Source organism: Schistocerca piceifrons, chromosome 11, assembly GCF_021461385.2.
Source record: "Schistocerca piceifrons isolate TAMUIC-IGC-003096 chromosome 11, iqSchPice1.1, whole genome shotgun sequence".
Classification (NCBI taxonomy): Eukaryota; Metazoa; Arthropoda; class Insecta; order Orthoptera; family Acrididae; genus Schistocerca; species Schistocerca piceifrons.
Window position 1 is genome coordinate 93,223,575 of NC_060148.1, and position 23,256 is coordinate 93,246,830.

At 42.4% G+C, this 23,256-nt stretch overlaps 1 protein-coding gene across 2 annotated transcripts in view; it reads left to right on the forward strand.

Annotated features, from left to right (window-relative positions):
- LOC124719989 (zinc finger protein 239-like) overlaps positions 1-23,256 on the forward strand; it is a 64,512-nt gene that overhangs the window by 15,025 nt on the left and 26,231 nt on the right. Inside the window, exon 3 of one of the 2 annotated variants that reach the window (XM_047245214.1) lies at positions 19,988-20,146. The exons of the other annotated variant lie outside the window; for it this stretch is intronic. The gene's annotated coding sequence lies outside the window, so the exon portion shown is untranslated. The remainder of the gene's footprint in view (positions 1-19,987; positions 20,147-23,256) is intronic. 2 annotated transcript variants of the gene reach the window in all.

Sequence of the window (23,256 nt, forward strand, 5' to 3'; positions counted from 1 at the left end):
TCCGTGTCGGCGAATTTTATTACGTGGTCGGTCTCACTCAGTGCGTGCTCTGCCACGGCCGATTTCTCCACCTACCCCAGCCTGCAGTGTTGCTTATGTTCTTTGATCCTGGTGTCCAGTCATTCCGACATAAACTTTTCTGCATGTGCATGGTATACGGTATATTCCTGACATTGCAAGTGGGTCCCTTTTCTCCTTTTCCGATCTAAGATACTCTTTGATCTTCCTTGTCGGTTTGAAAATCGTCTTTACACCATGTTTGTACAATATACGGCCGATTCTGTCTGTCACTCTGGGAATGTATGGCAGAAAGGCCGTACCCGACATTTCTTTTTCTGATTCTTTTCTTCACCGGGTGTTGACAGTGCTAGCCGCTCGTGCCGGCGAAACATCAGTAAAATCATTAGATGAACGTCGGTTGAAGAATCCAAGACAGAAGCCAATGTGCTGAAGTTTTCAAGATCCCTTACTTCTAAACTGATGCTGTTATTACTCAGCTTAGCCGCGCATCCATAGCGAGTGGTATGTGTGACGTACAGTATAACTGGTCAGCATTTCCACCCGCAATTTGTGAGTGTACGTCGGACCTTCCTTGGTCCGCCTTGGTGGGTCGTGTCGTCGGATTTCCTCCTACCTGTGCGCGGTGCAGCTCTCGTAAATGTTGTCCCGTGCAGATTCTTCATTGGCGCATTGGATGTCTCTGTTGGTGGAAGCTAATTATCTGAAATTGCTGTTGATCTACTTTGGGGTATCTATTTACTCGAAATTAACATTCAGAATGCCATAATATCACTTTTATTCTTATTAGATCAATAATGAAACACTCGTGTCACAAACTACTCGTAACCGAGAGCACGGCTACCATCGAACAAGACAGGAAGAGCTCTTAACGCCGACTGTCGACTTTGGCATGCAGTCAGTATCTCTTACTAGTTTCGTCACAGTTCGTGGATTTCCAATCGAGTCCGTACTTACTAAGATATGCATTTGTTAATGAACGGTTGTGAATTGTAATGAGGCAAAATTATGATAAATAGTTTTAAACATCCAGAGGCTCCTCCTAGTATTCATATTGTCATAAATGACTTTAATTATTAAACATAAATAAAGAAAATCGGTGACTTTGGCGCCAAGATGGCGGTACTTCCCGTTGTGTATATTTCCCAGGCTGACGCTTGTTGCTACGGTCCAGCTCTGAACCCCACCCCACTACGCGCAACATATGGTCGCTTCGTCAGCTAGCCAGGCCAGTGTGGGAAATGCTCTCTGACTCATGGCCGGCTACGGACTACAGCCCTTCCTAACTATCGTGAATACGTCAATAAGACACAATAATTTATTAAAACTGGTAAAAATGTCTTCCTCACGTAAGAGACACCTTACAAGTTGTTTCTTCGATTTCCTTAGGGTAGCGCAATATACTTCCAAGTTGATCATTGCACCTTGTGGGAGGACGTTGGACAGAATAAGTCCTTTGGAGTCTCAGAAGACCAGCTTTATTGGCTGGGGGTCTGGCTTATGAACTTTTTTTCAGAGGAGAAGTGGTGTGGTATCACATGATGGATTGCCATTTTGTTTCCAGTTCAAAGTGAAGAACACACATTTCATTGCCTGTGACAGTGCTTAACAAAAAATTGTCACGGTCAGCCTTGTAATACACAAGCAATTCCACACAGATGGTCTTTCATTATTCATCAGAGTCTTTTGTTAAGTGGCGAGGAACCCAGCGGTTTTCCACGGTCATCTTGCTGCAGTTCTCCCCTCACCACCTGCAGTGGTTGTTCTCTGCAGCACTGGAATCCAGGCACCGTTCACCTTGAGGCTTTCTTCTTTCTTGTTGAGTGGGTTTCTATAGTTTCCCTGAACAAGCAGATGTAATAGCTCTTCTCTATGGCATGAAATAAGAAAATTTCGCTATGTGGTCAGTCTCACACAGCACGTGCTCTCCTGTTGTCAATTTCTCTACTTGCTTCAACCTGCAATACAGCCTATGTTCAGTGATCCTGCTGGTGATTGATCATCCAGTCATCCAACTTAGACTTTTGCGCTTATACATGGTATACAGTATGTTGCTGACATTACAGGTAGGTTCCTTCTCTCCTTTGCCAATCTGAAACACTCTTTCATCTTGAATAAAAATCTCTCGGTGTACATGCCACATCAATTCAGAATAAAACTCCATGCTTTCAACCACTGCCTCCATGGTTGTCGTCAGAGCTAAAACTGACTGTCGTAAACTAGTGAGGCTCCCACTTTTGTATGCAAAGGACCGCTTCTGATTGGCTGGAATACGTCATAGCAACAGCGATATGGTGCGAAGTGAAGTGGTGCCCTCTACTTCCATAGATGTAATTTCTATCCCGCGTTGCTTGTAGCACCATCCCTTGAATCGGGATGTAAAGTGCGGGAAGTTTTCCTCTGCGATTTTTCTTTATCCAGTGCACTCTTCCAGGTGTTGCTAAGTGCATAGTCGTTGTGTCTATTAAAGTTATTATCGCTAAGTCTAATTTCGACTGCTTCCCGGATCACAGAGTCCCAGTAATTCGATGCGTGGGCTATTACTCTCGTTTCTTCAAATAAAATCTTATGCTTGTTAAGCAGGCTATGCTCAGCCACCGCTGATTTTTCCAAATACCTGTATTTCAGGTGGTGCTGGTGCTCGATGCAACGGTCCTTATGGACTGGCCCACGTAATTCTTGCCGCATTCGCAAGGAATACTATAAATTCCCGGTGCCCTTAAGCCGAGACTATCTTTGACTGGTCTCAACATTTCCTTTATTTTCCTAGGTGGTCGAAAAAGTGGTTTTATTCATTGCCTCTTTAGGACTCTGCCTATCTTGCTTGTTGTAGCACCGCAAAATGGAAGCCGCACTATGTGTTGGTCCTCTTCTTGTTTATGAACGGCATTGTGTCTTACTTTCTTGGACAATACTGATTTAATTTCACTGGCAGAATAACCATTCCTCTCGAAAACAGTCGTCAAATGGTTAATCTCGGCACCCAGGTGGTCCTTGTCAGAAATAGTCCTGGCTCTGTGTACTAAAGTATTCAGCATAGCTTTCTTCTGAGACGGATGATGGAAGCTGTGGCTATGCAGATATGTCTGTATGTGTTGGCTTCCTGTACACAGAATGGCCCAGTCATCCATCCAGTTTTCGCTCCACCAACACATCTAAAAAAGGTAACTTCCCTTCCTTCTCTACCTCCATTGTAAATTTTATGTTTGGATTTACACTGCACTGGATAAAGAAAAATCGCAGAGGAAAACTTCCCGCACTTTACACCATCGAGGGATGGCGCTGCAAGCAACGCGGGATAGAAACTACATCTATGGAAGTAGAGGGCACCAATTCACTACGCGCAATATCACTGTTTTATGACATATTCCAGCCAATCAGAAGCCGTCCTTTGCATATAAAAGTGGGAGCCTCACTAGTTTACGACAGTCAGTTTTAGCCATGACAATGACCATAGAGGTAGTGGTCGAAAGCTTGGAGTTTTATCCTGAATTGACACGGCATGTACACCGAGAGATTTGTATTCAAGAAATATGTCGTGAAAGACTATGTAGCCATACTCTTTCATCTTCTTTGTTGGTTTATAAATAGTCTTTATGCCATGTGCACACAGTATTCGGCTGATTCTGCCTGTCACACTATAAATCTATGGCAGAAGGGCCATACCCAACACTTCTTTTTTCGATGTGTCACTTCACTGAGTGTTTAATCCTGTGATGCTTTTTACATAACAGGTGGCATACCGTCTGCTCCTCAGAATGCTTTTCAGGTGTTGCATCTCACATCTGAGGTGTTGTGGTTCACATATTCCTCATGCTTGCATTACGAGTGTGTTAATTGCGCCTCTTTCTGGCACAGGTGGTGATTTCATAGTTTGCGCAGGTATCGGTCTGTGAGTGTGTGTGTGTGTGTGTGTGTGTGTGTGTGTGTGTGTGTGTCGGTTTTTGATACGCACTGTGTCCCAGGTTTTCACCATCCATTGTGACCGGCACATCTTGAATGGGTAGTTGTTGGTCCTGTCCTATCTCCATGGTAAGTTTTATGTTTACATGGAAACTGTTCAGGTGCCTTAGGAAGTCACTGAGCTGTTCCTACCCATGGTTCCACTGCCAAGTCCAATGGTTTTGACTGCAGAAAGTTTTCCCAAGAGAAATTTTGTTGGCAAAACTTGGTTTTCTAACCTTTCCAACAATATGAACGAGTTAAAAAAATAAAATCTTCTACCCCACCTTTTGCAAGGTACAAGCTTTTTTTCTGACAGTTTCACTGGACTAGTGAACTGTGCGCGTTCTGGTTTTCCCACAGTCCATGTTTCACTATCATACAATGCTGGTCATATTATTTAATTCATACGCATATCATTAAAAACCATGAATATTTGTGTGAATTTTTAAACAGTTTCATATTCAAAATGTTCCATGAAAAATTTGCCCATCACTGGAATAAGTGGACTGTCTATGGCAATGCCTTCCATCTGTTTGTAGCAGTTCCATTCCACATGAAACAGTTTGTGGTGAGGCATACATGAAGGAGCTTGGTGATGTCATGTAGGAAAGTGGAACTGATATACTATAGAGAATCATTGAGTGGCCCTTTGGTAAACAAAGAAACAGTGTCAAAGCTAACCAGGTTATAGTTTGCTCCAAGTTTTCGTTTCTTTAGCTTCTCAGTGAAATGTCCCGAGTCCTTTACGTATGTGTCAGTCTTCCTTACATGCAGCTGGAGCAGAGAGGGAAGTGTTTCACCAGCTTATATGTTGATGAGTCAGGAGTGCTAACAGTCAGTCTTAATAGAACAATATTCCTATGGATCTTTGATAATCCATACAAATGAGGTGATAGCGCTTCTGTGATGCACAGATTCCTCTGTACGTCTGTCGAGAGAGCAGATGCCTTAATTAGCCGTTTTGTATTCTGTGTGATCTGCTGTGTCAGATGTGTGCTTAGGTTAGCTTTTGGTGTCATCAGCTCTAGTAGTTCCCAGATCTTCTGTTGATGATCTTTGATCTTCATTACTACAGTTGCATTACTCTTATCAGCAGGCTGTACCAAAATACTCATGTTGGTGTTAAGACCGTGATAGCTTGGAACTCTCCTTTCTTCTGGTTGCAAACTGGTGGCTTTGCTTGGAAGCCATGCTGAGGAACCTGTGCAACACGGAAGGCCTACCACCTCGGCTGTACGGATTACGAAAGATCCACAAGAATATCATTCCATTAAGACTGATCGTTAGTGTTCCTGGCTCCCCGACATATAAACAGGTGAAACACTTGGCCTCTCTGCTCCGACAGCATTAGGGAGACTGACACATGCATAAGGACTCGGGACATTCAATTGTGAAGCTGAAGAAACTAAAACTTGGACCAAATTACATCCTGGTCAGCTTTGATGATGTTTCTTTGTTCACCAAAGTGCCACTCAATGATTCTCTGTAGTATATGAGTTCCATTTTTCCCACAAGACATCACCAAGCTCTTTCACGCATGTCTCACTGCGAGCTGTCTCATGTGAAATGCCAACAGGAAGGCAGCATCATCGGTGATCCACTTAGTCCATTGGTGATCAACTTTTTCTTGGAATATTTTGAAGCTCAGGCACTGGACTTGGTAGCGTGTAAACCTAAGGTGGGATACAAGTACATCAGCAATGTCTTTGTTGTGTGGAACCATGGTGAGGAATCAACTGAACAGTTGCCATGCCAACATAAAATTTACCATGTTGGTAGAATAGGACTAACAACTACCCTCCCGATACATGCTGGTTATAAAGGATGGTGGAAACCTGACACACATGTACCAATAGCTGCACACACTATCTAATCACCACCCAAGTCAGAAAAGAGATGTGATTAGTACAAATGTGATGCAAGCAAGATGAATATGTGAGCTGCAGCATCTCAGATGTGAGATGCAACACCTGGCAAGCATTCTGAGTAGCAGTGGGTACTCCACCAGTTATGTAAGAAGTGTCACAAAGTTAAACACTTGATGAAGTGACACATTGAAAAAAGAAATGCCGGGTACGGCCTTTCTGCCATACAGTCCCAGAGTGATAGACAGACTCGGCTGTGTTTTGTGCAAACGCGGTCTAAAGACTATTTATAAACCAACAAAGAAGATAAAAGAGTGTCTTAGATTGGCAAAGGGGAAAAGAGAAAATACTGTATACCACGTACATGTGAGAAAATCTGTGATGGAATGACTGGATGATCAGCCAGCACCAGGATTACCAAACATATGCGGCATTGCGTGTTGGGGCAGATAAAGAAACCCGTTGTGGCAAAGTGTCTGCTGTGTGAGACTGTCCACATACTGAAATTTGCCGACATGGAAGTTCTTGATGTAGAGAAGAGCTACTACTCCCACTTGTTCAGTGATACTACAGAAATACACACACATGGCAATAGCTTTAACAAGAAAGAAGAAAGCCTCAAAGTGAACCGCTCCTGGCTTCCAGTGCTGCAGAGAACGACAGTTGCATGTAGCCCTTGGGCATTGGTGTGCCAGTTACATAGAATCTCTGGCCGCAAGCTCGATTCCAGTCCACCATCAGCAGGGGAGGATGAAGCTTTGACAGTGGCAGACACTCGTGCTGGTGATATGTCAGAAAAATTGTCAGACAAACAGGTCACAAAGAGATCACAAAGAAGTTATGACCAAGGGGCCCTGTTCCTCCAAGGCTGTACGGCTCGTCGAAATTCCACAAGAAAAGTGTCCCGTTATGTCCTGTTGTCAGCAATATTGGTGCCCTGACGTATCCTCTCGCCAAGTACCTTGAGGAGCTGCTCGGTCCTCACGTGGGGACATGCCCACACCATATCTGTAACTCTTTGGATTTCTTGGGATGCATCAACCACCTCACAATTAATGAATCTGACATACTTGTGAGCTTCGATGTGGTTTCCCTGTTTACTAGGGTTCCATTACCTGAATGCCTGCAACTCATCGGCTGGAAATTTGATGAGAAAGCCACTGACCTGTTCACACATTTTCTAACGTCAACATATTTTCTATTTGACAGTGACTACTACGAGCAGGCGTAAGGCATTGCTATGGGGAGTCTTCTCTCTCCCATCGTCGCCAACATGTACATGGAACATTTCGAGGGAGAAGCCTTGGAGTCAGCGCAGCTAAAACCTACTTGAAATGATAATTAAATCAAGACCCTAAGCTGCCGACAGGCATTAATATACATCAACGGGGACAGTTGAAAATGTGTGCCCCAGCCAGGAATTGAACCCGGGATCTCCTACTTACGTGGCAGACACTCTATCCATCTGAGCCACTGAGGGCAAGAAGATAGAAATATCCCAGAATGTACTGACTTTGAGGGCAGGGGGACGAATCTCCGAAACACCGCCGGCAAACATCCTTCGGCGCAGACCTACGAGGGAACACCAAGACACGGGGCCACAAGCCGGGTGTCAAACCCCATCACGGACGGTGGAGGGAGCACCCGACGGAGGCAGAGGGGGAATCTGATATATACCTCACGCCTGCCATCCCTTGGCAGTACATCAGCACACCTGATGATGGAAACAAGATCAGTTGCTGAAATATTGTGTCCTTTGTACACTCACACCAGGCTGTTCACCCGAGATTTATTCGTCATTGACATCATTGATATATTGAGTATGGAATTAAAAAAAAGTCATTAGCTGATGGTTGAATGTTAAGAATTTGCATTGAAATAAACATAGATTGTGAGTTTTCTACAGCTGAGAGTTATTGGTAATTTCTTATTATTCTTATACTATTACACTTGGCTTGGAGTATCATCTATTATTTTCTGACTGGTGTCAGTAGAGTTTGAACACGGCTTGTACAATATGTATAATTGTGTTTGCAGTGATCCTTCTTAACGTCAAATTTTGTGGAATGTGCACAGAAACTATCCCACAGGAAAGATGACTGATGTGAAATAAAATGCAAGATCATGTTTATTTTTAGCAAACATGACTTTTTATTCAAAATAGCCTTGTCAGTCAATACACAGCTGGAGGTATTGGAAAAATTGTTCAAAATAATTCTGATGTTCAGTGCTTGAAATTTCCAGCAGTACTGTGGTCATAGTCTCTTAGATATCTGAACTTATGTCAAAATGCTTTCCTTTTGTTGCAATATCCCATTTGGAAATTAGTGGGATTCACACAGAGATAAATCGGGCAAGTAAAGAGGGTGTTCAAGTACCACAATACATGTTTGAGACAGGAAATCACATATGATATTGCTTTTGTGTGCTGGGGCATTGTTGTGCAACAAACACCTACATCGACATCTACACGATTACTCTATAATTCACAATTAAATGCCTGGCAGAGTGTTCATCAAACTACCTTTAAGCTATTTCTCTATCTTTCCACTCTTGAACAATGCAAGGAAAAAACAAAGACTTAAATCTTTCTGTGTTAGCTCTGCCATCTCTTATTTTATTATGACGATCATTGCTGCTTATATAGGTGGGTGCCAGTCAATATTTTCACACTCTGAGGAGAAAGTTGGTTATTGAAATTTCATGAGACGGTAACACCACAACAAAAAAATGCCTTTGTTTTAATGATTGCCACCCCAATTCACGTATTGTATCCGTGGCACTGTCTCCCCTATTTCATGACAGACAAGCATAGATTAGGAGTCTCTTTAGTAGACCTGTTGTACTTTCTAAGTGTTCTGCCAGTATATTGCAGTCTTTGGTACGCTTCTCCCACAGGATTATCTATGTGAGCATTCCAATTTAAGTTATTCATAATTATAATCCCTAAGTATCTGGTTGAGTTTACGACCTTTAGATTTGTGTGATTTATTGTGTAACTGAAATTTAGCAGATTCATTTTAGTGATCATGTGGATGACTTCACAATTTCCATGATTTATAGTCAGTTGCCACATTTTACACCATACAGATCAGATATCATGTCTAAATCATTTTACAATTCATTTTGATCATCTGATGACATTGCATGCTGGTAAATAACAGCATCATCTGCAAACAATCTAAGAGGACTGCTCAGATTGTCTCCAAAATTGTTTTGTAGATCAAGAACAACAGAGGCCCTTTAACACTTCATTGGAGATAGCCAGATGTTACTTCTGTTTTACTCGATGACTTTCTGTCAGTTATTACGAACTGTGGTGTTTCTGACAGGAAATCATGAACCCTATCACACAACTGAGATGACCCTTCACAGGCACACAATTTATTTAGAAACGGCTTGCGAGGAATGGTGTCAAAGGCTTTCTGGAATCTAAAAATATGCAGTTAATTTGACATTTCCTGTCAATAGCACTCATTACTTTGTGAAAATAAAGAGCTAGTTCTGTTTCACAAAAATGATTTTTCTGAACCTGTGTATGGCATTTGTCAGTAAATTGATTTTTTTGAGATAACATAATTATCAAACACAGTGTATGCTCCATAATCTTACTGCAAATCAATGTTAGTGATATGGGTCTGTAATTCAGTGGATTACTCCTATTTCCTTTCTTGGGTATTGATGTGGCCTGTGCAACTTTCCAGTCTCTAGGTGCAGAAATATGGCATTGGCGCTGTCAGTCGGGCCACACTGTGTAGGGGCATAGGCTTGTGTATGTGTGCACGTGCATGTATGTGTATTCTACTCTAGCTCATCAAAGGATAACTCTGAAACCTAGCAAGTTGTCTTTCTTTTCTGTGTGCCTATTGACAATGCAACGCTTGTGCTTTTTGGAGAGTGGTCTCCTTTTATCCAGAAATACTTATGTTCTACAAGAACTTTCCTACAACATGTTACCATATTTTCTGATTTAGGAAGTTTATTACAAACTGATCTCTGCACAGACCTACCTCTCTTAGACACAGCTTGATATTCTCCTAATCCTGCATCCACCCATTCTTCAATTCTTCTGAGAAGTGCTGCAGAAAAAATGTAGTTAACTACAAGCGGCATGGATATACCCTTCTAATAGTTGACATATATCTTTTTTGTATTGTGTTTGTAACTAGAGCCAGTTGTGTTTCTCTTCTACTGTGTTTTTGAATTTATTCTGTTATATTATCTTTGTGTGGTGCTTCAATATCCATCAGGGAATTCAGAATATTGCTTATTTCTTCTTCATTAGTATGTTTGGTTTATTGGATGGATTTATATTTTCTGAATTCCAACATTTCTTTTGGTTTCTTACTTCCCCTTCTTGTGCTGTCTCCATAGCTCTCCAAGAAATGCCCTTCACTGATGACCATTCTCCAATGCTCCGTGGTTATCATACATTCTATCGGAACAGTGCTGGTCCTGAGAGGGCATCTAGAGCGGTCTGTACTTTGATTCATACAGATGTCATCAGTTAATGGGTTCCCCTACGTACTTTAATGGAGGCAGTAGCAGTGCAGCTGCAAATGACCTCAGCTATTACGATTATCATTTCCATTGTTTACCTACCTCCAGGTGGACCACTTATGTATGTTGAATTGACCACATTAACCCAATAACTTTCACCTGTTTTTCTCCTGCTGTTCAGCACCCACTATCCACTGTGTGGGAGTACCATTTCATCAGGTGGGGATCATCTAATTGACCAGCTTCTCTCAGACAATCATCTGTGCCTCCTCAGTGGTTTTTCTCCCACTCATTTCAGTGCCACCCATTACAGCTTTTCAGCTATTGATCTAATGATTTCTTCTCTACATTGATCACTACACAATGATGTTTGTGACGGTGACGACTTTTCGGTGATCCTGTCATCTTACCACCACCAGACAGACTGACTACCATGTTGGACACCTCACAGAACTAGCTGGCCTTTGTACACCTCTGCTGTCACGTTCACCATCTCGCTAACAGATTGTATTGATGGAGTTTTGCAAGGCATCTAAGATTTGACCAGCCCTACTGCTGGAATTGCTATTCCCGGCCGGCCGGTCTGGCTGAGCGGTTCTAGGCGCTTCAGTCTGGAACTGCACGACTGCTACGGTCGCAGGCTCGAATCCTGCCTCGGGCATGGATGTGTGTGATGTCCTTAGATTAGTTAGATTTAAGTAGTTCTAAGTTATATGGGACTGATGACCTCAGCTGTTAAGTCCCATATTGCTCAGAGCCATTTGAACCATTTGCTGTTCCCCTCTCTATGGGTCTCTTCCCCCCTGTCAACTGGTGCTGTGTTGGACCAAAGACATTGCAGTAGGTATTCAGAATCACCAGTGAGTCCTGCAATGATTGAATCATCATCCTTCGCAGACCGACCTTATCACTCTTAAGCAACTTCGTGCTAAGGTTCGCTATCTAATCAGATGCAGTAAGAAGGAATGCTGGGAGCACCAGGTCTCCTCTTTGGGGACATATGCCTCTTCATTTTGGGTGTGGGCTAACTCTATAGTCTTACGGGCCACCAACAATCAGCAACTATTCTGGATTTTGTCTTACAGAATCGTCTTTGTACTGGTTCATTGATTCTTGCAGAACACCTTGTGACCCACTTAACACCATTATTGGCTTCCTCAGTCTATCCCTGCAGCAGAAGTGACAAGTTCAAGACCGCCCCTTACGTTTCACTCCCCACCAATTTGAACTCCCTACCAATCTGAATCCTATAATGAACCCTCCACTGACTGGGAACTACTTCACGTTCGTTCCTCATCCTGCAACACAGATCCAGGCCCCGATTTTATTTACAGTTAGATGTTCCAGCACCTGAAAGTTCCACAAAGGCTGGCTTCGGCTCCAAGGTGCCTTCTCCTCACGATGGCGAGATAGCATAATTGCCCGATCCTCAAATCAGGCAAGAACCCAATGTCTCTTGACAGTTACAGGCTGGTTAGCATGACTGATGTGCTCTGTAAGCTGCTTGAAAGGACGATTGCCTGCAGTTTATGATGGTTTCTCGAATTCAGGACCTTTTGTCCTCCTATCAGTGTGATTTTCTGGAGGGATGAGCCACAACCGACCATCTGCTTATGTTGAAAAAAGCAATCTGACAGGCATTTATAAATGCCAACACCTTGTTGCAGCCTTTTTTGACCTACATAAGGCATATGACACCACTTAGGGTTACCACATTTTACTCACCCTCCACGACTGGGGCTTTCGAGGCCCCCTACTGATTTTTATATGTTAGTTTTCATCCCGCCGGTTGCTCCAAGTTAGAGCTGCCACTTCACTCAGATTCTCACAGAGCCAAGAGAATGGCATCCCATGGCTCTGTGTTGATTGTCACTCCCATCCTCACTACCAACAATGGGACTAGCAACCTTTGTTGGGCCGCTAGTCACCCTGCATTGTATGTTGTTGATTTTTGCATTTAGTACATGTCCCACACAATAGCCTGTGCTGAGTGCCAGCTCTAAGGTGCCGTCTGGCAGACATCTACATGGGCTGTTTCCCATGGTTTCCAACTCTCCTACAAAATCATGGATCATACATTTCTGATGTACCGTGATCCATTCTGACTGGGAACTCTACTTAGTTACCCAGCACCTGAGTGTTGTAGCACAGTCCAATTTCTTGGGTCTTCTTTTTGATAAAAATCTGACTTGCCTGCCCTGAGGACTAGCTGCAGGTGGAAGCTTAACACTCTCTGCTTTCTTGCTCACACATCTTGGGGTGCAGATCGTGCTTCTCTTACCCATCTTTTTCATATTTACCAGGCGCTGGTTTCATCCCAAATGGACATTGTTGCCAGGTTTATGGCTCAGTGGCTCGTTCAGCTTTGAAAATTTTGCACCCAGTCCGCCGTCATGGCATGCATCTGGCACTGGTCCCTTTCAGACTAGTCCCTTATGCAGTCTCCTTACCGAAGTGGGATCTTCCCTCTTCAGATTTGATTGTACCAGCTCTTGGTCTCCTGTGCAATCACCATTTGACAAGTCCTTGACCATCCCACATATCCCATCTCTTTATGTACAAGGGATGTTTTCATTCTAATTCCTGCCCTTGGGTGGGATTGCCAATTGGAATGTGTGTTCCTTTCCTCTCCCAAGATCTCCATCTCCCCTCCCAGGACTACGCTCCTTGTGTTTTCTCATGCACTCACCCTTGGATGGTGCCTAGACCATGGTTTATGACTGATCTCTTCTACTGCTCTCGGTTACTCCCATGACCTCATAGCATCTATTATGTCAGTTTCTTCAAAAGTTCAGAATGCTACCATTTTTTACACAAATGGCTCTAAAACTATGAATCAGATTAGACAGGTACACTTCTACATCTTCTGCTGCTGTTTATTTATTTATTTTTTGGGGTGGGGGTGGGGGGGGAGCATCAGTATTCCGACTGGTTTGATACGGTCCACCATGAATTCCTCTCTTCTGTCAACCTCTTCATCTCAGAGTAGCACTTGCAACCTACATCCTCAATTATTTGCTTGACGTATTCCAATCTCTGTCTTCCTCTACAGTTTTTGCCCTCTAAAGCTCCCTTTAGTACCATGGAAGTCATTCCCTCATGTCTTAGCAGATGTCCTATCATCCTGTCCCTTCTCCTTATCAGTGCTTTCCACATATTCCTTTTCTCTCCGATTCTGCGTAGAACCTCCTCATTCCTTACCTTATCAGTCCACCTAATTTTCAACATTCGCATGCAGCACCACATCTCAAATGCTTCGATTCTCTTCTGTTCTGGTTTCCCAACAGTCCATGTCTCACTACCATACAATGCTGTTATCCAGATGTACATTATCAGAAATTTCTTCCTCAAATTAAGGCCGGTATTTGATATTAGTAGACTTCTCTTGGCCAGAAATGCCTTTTTTGCCATAGCGAGTCTGCTTTTGATGTCCTCCTTGCTCTGTCCGTCATTGGTTATTTTACTGCCTACGTAGCAGAATTCCTTAACTTCATTGACTTCGTGACCATCAATCCCGATGCTAAGTTTCTCACTGCTCTCATTTCTGCTACTTCTCATTACTTTCGTCTTTCTTCAATTTGCTCTCAATCCATATTCTGTTCTCATTAGATTGTTCATTCCATTGAGCATATCGTGTAATTCTTCTTCACTTTCACTAGGATAGCAATGTCATATGTGAATCATATCATTGATATCCTTTCACCTTGAATTTTAATTCCCCTCCTGAATCTTTCTTTTATTGCCTTTATTGCTTCTTCGATGTACAGATTGAACAGTAGGTGGGAAAGACTACACCCCTATGTTACACCATTTTTAAATCTGAGCACTTCGTTCTTGGTCATCCACTCTTCTTATTCCTTCTTGGCTCTTGTACACATTGTATATTATCCATCTCTCCCTATAGCTTACCCTATTTTTCTCGCATTCGGGAGGATGACGGTTCAATCCCGAGTCTGGCCATCCTGATTTAGGTTTTCCGTGATTTCCCTAAATCGCTCCAGGCAAATGCTGGGATGGTTCCTTTGAAAGGGCACGGTCGACTTCCTTCCCCATCCTTCCCTAATCCGATGAGACCGTTGACCTCGCTGTTTGGTCTCTTCCCCCAAACAACCCAACCCAACCCTATTTTTCTCTCGCATTTGGGAGGACGATGGTTCAGTCCCCCGTCCGGCAATCCTGGTTTAGGTTTACCGTGATTTCCCTAAATCGCTCCAGGCAAATGCCAGGATGGTTCCTTTGAAAGGGCACGGCCGACTTCCTTCCCCTTTCTACCCTCATACAATGAGACCGATGAGCTCGCTGTCTGGTCTCCTTCCCCAAACAACCACAACCTATTTTTCTCAGAATTTTGAACAACTTGCAACATTTTACAGTGTCTAATGCTTTTTCCAGGTTGACAAATCCTATGAACGTGTCTTAATTTTTCTTTAGTCTTCCTTCCAATTTCAACCGCAATGTCAGAATTGCCTCCCTGGTACCTTTACTTTTCCTAAAGCCAAACTGACTGTCATCTAGCACGTCCACAATTTTCTTTTCCATTCTTCTGTATATTATTCTTGTTATCAGCTTGGATGCAGGAGCTGTTAAGCTGATTGTGTGATAATTCTTGTACTTGTCAGCTCTTGCAGTCTTGGAAATTGTGGGGATTATATTTTTCCGAAAGTAAGGTGATATGTCACCAACATGAATAGTCATTTTGTTGCAAATTCTTCCAATGATTTTAGGAGTTCTGATGGAATGTTATCAATCCCTTCTGCATTATTTGATCTTAAGTCTACCAAAGCTCCCATAAATTCTGATTCCAATATTGGATCACCTGTCTCTTCCAAATTGACTTATGTGTTGTCTTCTATCACATCTGACAAATCTTCACCTCATAGAGGCCTTCAGTATATTCTTTCCACCCATCTACTCTCTCCTCTGTATTTAACAGTGAAATTCCCATCGCACTCTTAATGTTTTCACCTGTGTTTTTTGTGACACCGAAGATTGTTTTGTTTGACTTTCCTGTATGCTGAGTCAGTCGTTCCGACAATTATTTCTTTTTCAATTTCTTCATATGTTTGATGCAGCTATTTCATCTTAGCTTCCCTGCACTTCGTATTTCTTTCCTTCCTCAGTGACTTGAATTTCTGTATTCCTGAATTTCCCTGAACGTTTTTGTACTTCCTTCTTTCATTGATCGTCTGAAGTATTTTTCTGTTACCCATCATTTCTTTGCAGTTACCTTTTTGGTACCTATGTTTTTCTTTCCAGCTTCTGTGATTGCCCTTTTCTGAATCCCACTTCTTTGTGTATTGGTCCTTCCTGACTAATCTCTTGAACTCCAGCCTACTTTTCATCACTATTACATCGTTATCTGGGACCGTATCTGCTCCTGGGTATACCTTACTGTCCAGTATCCAATTTCGGAATCTCTGTCTGACCATGATGTAATATAACTGAAATCTTCCAGTATCACCTGGTCTTTTCCAAGTATACCTCCTCCTCTTGTGATTCTTGAACAGAGTATTCACTATTACTAGCTGAAATTTATTACAGATCTCAATTAATTTTTATCCTCTCTCATTCCTTGTCCCAAGCCCATGTTCTCCTGTTACTTTTTCTTCTACTCCTTCCCCTACCATGCCATTCCAGTCCCCCATGACTGGTAGATTTTCATCTCCCTTTACGTACTGTATTAGCATCACAATATCCTTTTATACTTCTCTGTCTCTTCATCTTCAGCTTGTGATGTCAGCATGTGTGCCTAAACTATTGTTGTCGGTGTTGGTTTGCTGTCAGTTCTGCTAAGAAAAACCCTATCACTGAAGTGTTCACTGTAACACACTCTTGGCCCTACCTTCCTGTTCATAGTTAATACTATGCTTGTTACACCATTTTCTGCTGTTGTTGGTATTACCCTATACTCATCTGACCACAAATTCTTGTCTTCTTTCCATTTAATTTCACTGACCCCTAGTATATCTAGATTGAGCCTTTGCATTTCCCTTTTCAGATTTTCTGGCTTCCCTACGACATTCAAGCTTCTGACATTCCACGCCCCGACTCACAGAACATTATTCTTTCATTGATTATCCAGTCTTTTTCTCATGGTCACCTCCCCCTTGGCACTTCCCTCCCTGAGATCCGAATGGGTGACTACTCCGGAATCTTTTTCCACATGTCCTGTGGATACACATTATGTGTCTTTAATACATTGGTTTCCGTTACCTTCTGCATCCTCATGCTGTTGATCAGTGCTGATTCTTCAGTTACAGGCCACATGTCCTGTGGATACACATTATGTGTCTTTAATGCATTGGTTTCCGTTACCTTCTGCATCCTCATGCTGTTGATCAGTGCTGATTCTTCCGCCTTTAGGGGCAGTTTCCCACCTCAAGGACAAGAGAGTGCTCTGAACCTCTGTCCATTCCTCCGCTCTCTTCGACAAGGCCGTTGGCAGAAAGAGGGTGACTTATTATGCCGGAAGTCTTCGGCTGCCAAATACTGATTATTAATCAGAATTTAAGCAGTGGCGGGTATCAAACCCAGGACCGAGGAATTTTTGGACACTAGCCAAAGATGCTACCCATAGACCACAGGCTGCTGGTATGGAATGCCATTTGCTGGTGGCACCAAGTAGTGTGCTTGCAGCATAGCTGACAGCCATGAGCAAAGCCCTCCATTTTATTCAGTGGGCATCCATTGACTATGTTTAATTGTACTGACTCAATGAGCAGTCTCTAGACTATTGACCAAAGTTATTCTTGCCACCCTTTTGTTTCTGCTATTTGTGACCTTCTTGCCGACCTCTGTCGTGCAGCCTGCTCAGTTGCCTTTCTCTGTGTGTCAAGTCGTGTAGCTATCCTGGGGAATGAACAAGCTGACTGTTTGGCTAGAGGAATACTTACTTGCTCCCCATTCGCTTTGCTGACACCAGGTACGGATTTGCGGGTGCATGTGAGATCTCTGCTCACTCAGAAATGGAATGACATCTGGTAGGCTATGCCCCCATCTGATAAACACTGCACAGTCAAGGAGGCTACTGAAGAATGGTGCTCTTCTTTCTGCTTCTCACAGAAAGAATCCGCAGTCCTATGCCATCTCTGCATCAGCTATACCAGGTTAACCTGTAATTTTCTTTTGTGTAACAAGCCATCCTAACATTGTTGTTCTGTAGCATTACCGTCAGTCACTTATATCTTGGTGGAATGCCCCCTTCTTTTGGCCCTCTGTGCAAACTGTGGACGTCCTAACTCATTGCCTCTAAGATTGTTGAACCGGTTCTCTGTTTTCTCTGCAAAAGTGGTTTTTATTCTCAGTTATAAGGTTTTAATCTGCCTTTGGAGCTGGGGAATGGTGTTTTTTGAGATGTGGTGTCTCGCACTGTATGCTAGGTATGGGCGGTTCCCAGTCCTATGTTCATGACCAGGCTATGCCTTCATGCCCCTTTTACTCTGTTTCGATGACTTTTATATTTGGTTTGCCTCCATTCTGCCGCACTTTGTTTTCTATTCTAGGTGTCACACTTTCTTCAGTAGTGGATGTTCTTGATGCAATGGATGAGAGAGATTGACCAATGAGTAACACATTTTTGCCTCACACAGGTCGATGGTAGGCAAAATTGATTGTCAAGTGCCACTAGCACTAAGGGAATGAAGTGTCAGTTGACTCTTGAGTCTGGGCAGAGCTGTCAGCTACATGTTGTGTTGTACCAGCTGAGTGAGTCCATAGTGCCATGGATTGACCCTCAGCAGAAACATTACTGATTTGTGACGAAATTATATTTTTGACAAGTGTTTTAAATGCTTACAGTGTGCTGAATATTCATGCTTGTGTCAATCGCACTGGTCACTGATTGGATTTCAGTGAGGATTGTGTGTGTTAACCATTGTTATAGCATGTGGTTTAATATAAAAAATATGGACCTGTGATGAGATTAACCATAATTAGAAATGTGTCTAAAGAGAATATATAAGTCCAACAGTGCAAAACATTTGGCATTAGTAAAACCTATTATCGTTGTGTGAACATTGTTGAGCAGCTGCACTCTGATTAGAAATGACATCCAAAGTAGTGAAATCTGATTAGCACTTATCTATTAGGTTGCAGTCACATCAAAATTACCGAGCGAGGTGGCGCAGTGGTTAGCACACTGGACTCGCATTCGGGAGGACGACGGTTCAATCCCGCGTCCGGCCATCCTGATTTAGGTTTTCCGTGATTTCCCTAAATCGCTCCAGGCAAATGCCGGGATGGTTCCTTTCAAAGGGCACGGCCGACTTCCTTCCCCGTCCTTCCCTAATCCGATGAGACCGATGACCTCGCTGTCTGGTCTCCTTCCCCGAAACAACCAACCAACCAACATCAAAATTAAAGTTAGGCTGTTGTTTTGGTTAACAACAATCAATGTCATATTGGTTGGGAGAGTTTCAACTTCCCTATCTCCTTCATCTTACTTTTATTATTGACAATTCATAATATGTCTATTATGGTTTTTGTCTTCTGGCTTTTACTGTTATGAATCTCCTGACAAGATCAGAAAATGTTCTTTGTGGATGTCTCTACTTCTGGATGCACCACTCTTGGATTGACGGACTTATTTGGTTCCTTACCCCCCCCCCCCCCCCCAAATCAACAGATTGAACAACCAACTTGTTGGTTCCTCACAGTTTAGCTGTCTTCAAAATATGTGCTACACTTTTGCAGTTGTCTCTGATGTGTATGAAGGTGACATTCTTTGTTCTTAAATCATAAACTCTTTGACTGCAATGTTGTGAATTTCTTGTTAAATAATTGATAAGAATTTCTACCATATATTTTCTTGAAGTTCTGATACATCAAATGCGAAAGTTCTTTCACAAACTTTCTCTTGATAATGTAAGGAAAAGGTAGGCTGCTACTCACTGTAAAGATAATACTGTCAGGTCCAGTCAGGCACAACTAAAGGGAACTTGCACAGTTGTTTTCAGCCAAAGCCTTCTTCAGAAAAGGAAAAATGCACACACACACACACACACACACACACACACACACACACACACACACACACACACACACACACACATAGTAACACAAGCAAGCACACCTAATGCAAACATGACCATCATCTCTTACAGCTCGAACGGGAATGCCATTCAACTTTGTGCTTGAAAAGGTGAAAAGCTTGACTTATTGGGAGAGCTAGAAATACTTAAGCAGACATGTATGGTTGGCAGACAATTGCTGAATGATCAGCTCACTAGTAGGAACTACAACTATTATAATTCAATGATGTCAGTGTTTAAAATTTTTACATAAATTTTGGTTATGATCTTCTAATGGGTTTTGTTTTGGTTATGTTAATCCCCCCCCCTCCCATCACCACCACCCAAATGTTTCATTCCTAGACATTGTACTTTTAAAGTCGAGTTGGGACTTGCTGTTTCAAGAATTTCTTTTATCCCCAGTTACTGGGATGATGCCCATCTTTGATTATTACCTTACAGTTTTATTTAGTAGTTACAGCAGATGTTACTATTTTATCACACAACGATAATAGGTTTTACTAATGCCAAATGTTTTGCACTGTTGGACTTATATATTCTCTTTAGACACATTTCTTGGTTGTTTTATTTGTGACTGTGTTCTGATTAATTGTAACTGCTTGATTGCATGCCTATGTACTTCCTTTGCAGACATTGTATTCATGCCTCATTCCATTGCTCGCCTATGTACCCACTTGATGCTTGACGTTCCTGCCATGAAGTTACAGCAGCAGCACTGTCTATTATGTTTCTATGTGAGTGTAGTTCTACAATTGCACCATTCTGGCCTGCTGGTACAACTTCATTAAGGTATGTCTTCATCCTTTTTATCATTTATTTAGTGTTCTGTCCCACAGTTACATGATATTATGTTGTTTCTGACTAGGTCTCTGCAGGTTCATGTGATTCAGCATGTGCTACAGTTTAGCAGAGAGCTGTTTTATTGTTTTTAAGATGTTGGAAAAAGTCTCTGCAGGTCCTTCTGATGTGATGCATACTTAAGTCTAGCAAAGAGCCATTTTATTGTTTTTAATATGTTATAAAAATAAAATTTTAAGGTCAGAGCAAATCCTAATGCACATTCAGAATTTTTCAAGCTAGAACCATACCATAATATTTTCTTATTTGTCATCCCTGTAGTTAATCTGAAGATGTCCTTTGAAGATGAAACACGTTGTTAATAAAAGAATAAGTCACAACCAAGATTGTTTTTAATTCAAGTTAAATGAATTTGGACACTACTATTTCTTCTGCTGAAGCTGCTGTTTGTTTTTTGTTATCCCCACTAACTTCAGATGAACTACCTTAAGGGACCGATGATCTCACTGTTCAGTCCCTTAACCCTCAGCTAATGGACCAATCTTTAGAAATTAATTGCCCAAATATTCTGTGTCTTTTGGGCTCCAGTGCTTCATATTGCAAGATCAAGTGTACGGTTTTGTCCCCCCTTGCCGTCGGGCCTTATGGTCTAGTGATAAAGCTGTCGGAAACTGAGATGTTGCAGGATTGAATCCTGGTCATACCACAGATTTTTCAGTCTGTTTTGACATGGACTTCACCTTTCAGTGATGTGGGAAGTCACAAGAAACATCACGTGTTTCAGATTCTGCATTAAGCTGTAGGTTCTCTTTCCCCAGCCTGTGTCACTAGGGTGGGTAATTGACATGCAAGTCACCGAAATGATGTCAAATAGAAAGACTTGCACCAGGCCAACGAGCCAAATGAAATCATTATTGTCCCCCCTACCCACGTAGTCTACACAATAGAAACTTCTGTCTCTGTACCCATCATGTACAGGTGTTTCTTGAAGTTCCCATGCATAGTCATTATTCATAAGTCCTACCATGAGTTTAACCATCAAGCCCAGGATTACAGAACTTCACTTAAAATGTGGCTTTAGTATTATTAATTTGCCATGTTTCTGTTTTTGGGTTTTAGTTCAGTATTCTGTGTGCTACCTACTGATCTAACTATGTAAGTTTGATTTTACCATTGCCTTAGTGATGGTTAGGACAGGTTCTGATCCAACAAATGAGCATTGCTCTTATCCTCCTTAGTGTATCAGCTTGTTCATTGTTTCTGATTCCCGAGTGACCACCTATTCTCCGACAATCTTTGAGCTTGTTATGGGGATTGATAGAGATTTCAGAGCTGCTTGGCTCTCTGAATATGGATGTGACTGTCCTTGTAGCAGCTACGCAGATTCTGCTCCACGCATACTGGTAGCAAATAGTTCTGCCTGGAATACTGTGGCCAACTTCCCTAGTGAGATAGTGCTCTCTAGTCTAGACTGTACATGTATACTCTGGCCCAAGCACTTTCGTCTGTTTTCAGCCCAGTAGTAAAGAAGACTACGTCTCCTGAAGTGTATCATTGCTAATTCTTCGATTGATCTGTACTTCCAATTGTCACCTTGACAGGTTTATTGAAGCAACTGGATGTTATTGTATAGTCAGCCAGCATTTCCCCAACCATTCCCATATTTATCACATATGTTGATTTGGGATTCCGGTTATTACAAAGGTTTCCAGTTTTTAACCTGTATGCACTTGCCTCCATTCATTCTCTCTATCATGGCAGTGCGTGTGTGGTGCTACTTCTACCTGTTCTCAGTAGACAAGCCCAGTCTCTGCACCTTGCCAAGCTCCGTAGCAGCCACCTTCTGTTGTACATTATTCTGTCACTAGCTGAGTACCCAGCATTGCCTGGGTATGATTTTATTCTAATCTTATATTAGTTCATCTCCTCCTCCCTTCTCCACTCTGCCCATCTCCTCTTCTCTCTCTCTCTCTCTCTCTCTCTCTCTCCTCTCTCTCTCTCTCTCTCTCTCTCTCTTCTCTCTCTCTCTCTCTCTCTATCCATCTCCATTTGCCTCCTTTCTCGGCCATTTCCTTCTCTCCCTTTCCTCTGTCTATTTCTTCTTCTTCTTGCCTTTACCTGCCCATCTCCTCCTCTCTCCAATTTCTGTCCATTTCCTCCCTTTGTCCGTTTCTTTCTCTCCCCATCTCTGTCCATCTCCTCATGTCTCCATCTGTGTCTGTCCCCCTCTTTCCTTTCTCTGTCCACGTGCCCCCCCCCCCCCCCGCCAAAAAAAAAATCTGTGTCCATCCTCCCTCTCTGTCTGTCCCATGTCCTCCTCTCCCATCTCTCTCTATGTTATCGCTACCACCCCAAATAGGAGGTTCCTGCTTCTTACTTTCACAGTATTCTCCTTCCAGCTTTATGTGCACCAAGTTTGGTTGAAATGAGTCCAGGGGTTTATGAGGAGCTTATTACCAACAGCTTTGCCCACATATGCACATCACACATATTTCATAAATGTTTGTACACATATTTCACCTTCTCTCTAGTGAATTTTGCCCTACAGTTTCGTTTCCCTGCATCTCAATGTTTATGATGCCGTATCTCCTTACCTATGTGTTGTAAAATTATGTATTGTTGCAAGTATATTCAGTGATATATGTGAATACTGTCTGCCAAATTTGTTGCAAATAGAGTTAGCCTTAAAGAACAAATAAATTAGAAGTTTATGCCAGATCCAACAGTTTTACTGCATGAACAGTGAAAATCTAGTAAGTGATAAAACTTTTTTCATGTTGTCATTTTGTTTGTGTGTGGCGGGGGGGGGGGGGGGGGGGGGGTAGAGGCGAGTGAGAGAATTTCTTGTTAAGGTTTGAAACTATTTGTAATGTTGGCTGAAAATCACTAAGTGCTCTCATTCTCAAATACTTTATGAATAAAGTCTGACTATTTGTGCATCATGAACTGTGCTTTGTTTTCACTTCATCCATTTAAGGGATAGGTGGTTGCTACCCCCACAGTGGTTCTTTCCAGGCAGTAAGTGATTTTGTATTGTATTTGGTTGAAATTGATCCAATGGTTTAGGAGATTTGGAACATGCATACCTACACAAATACATA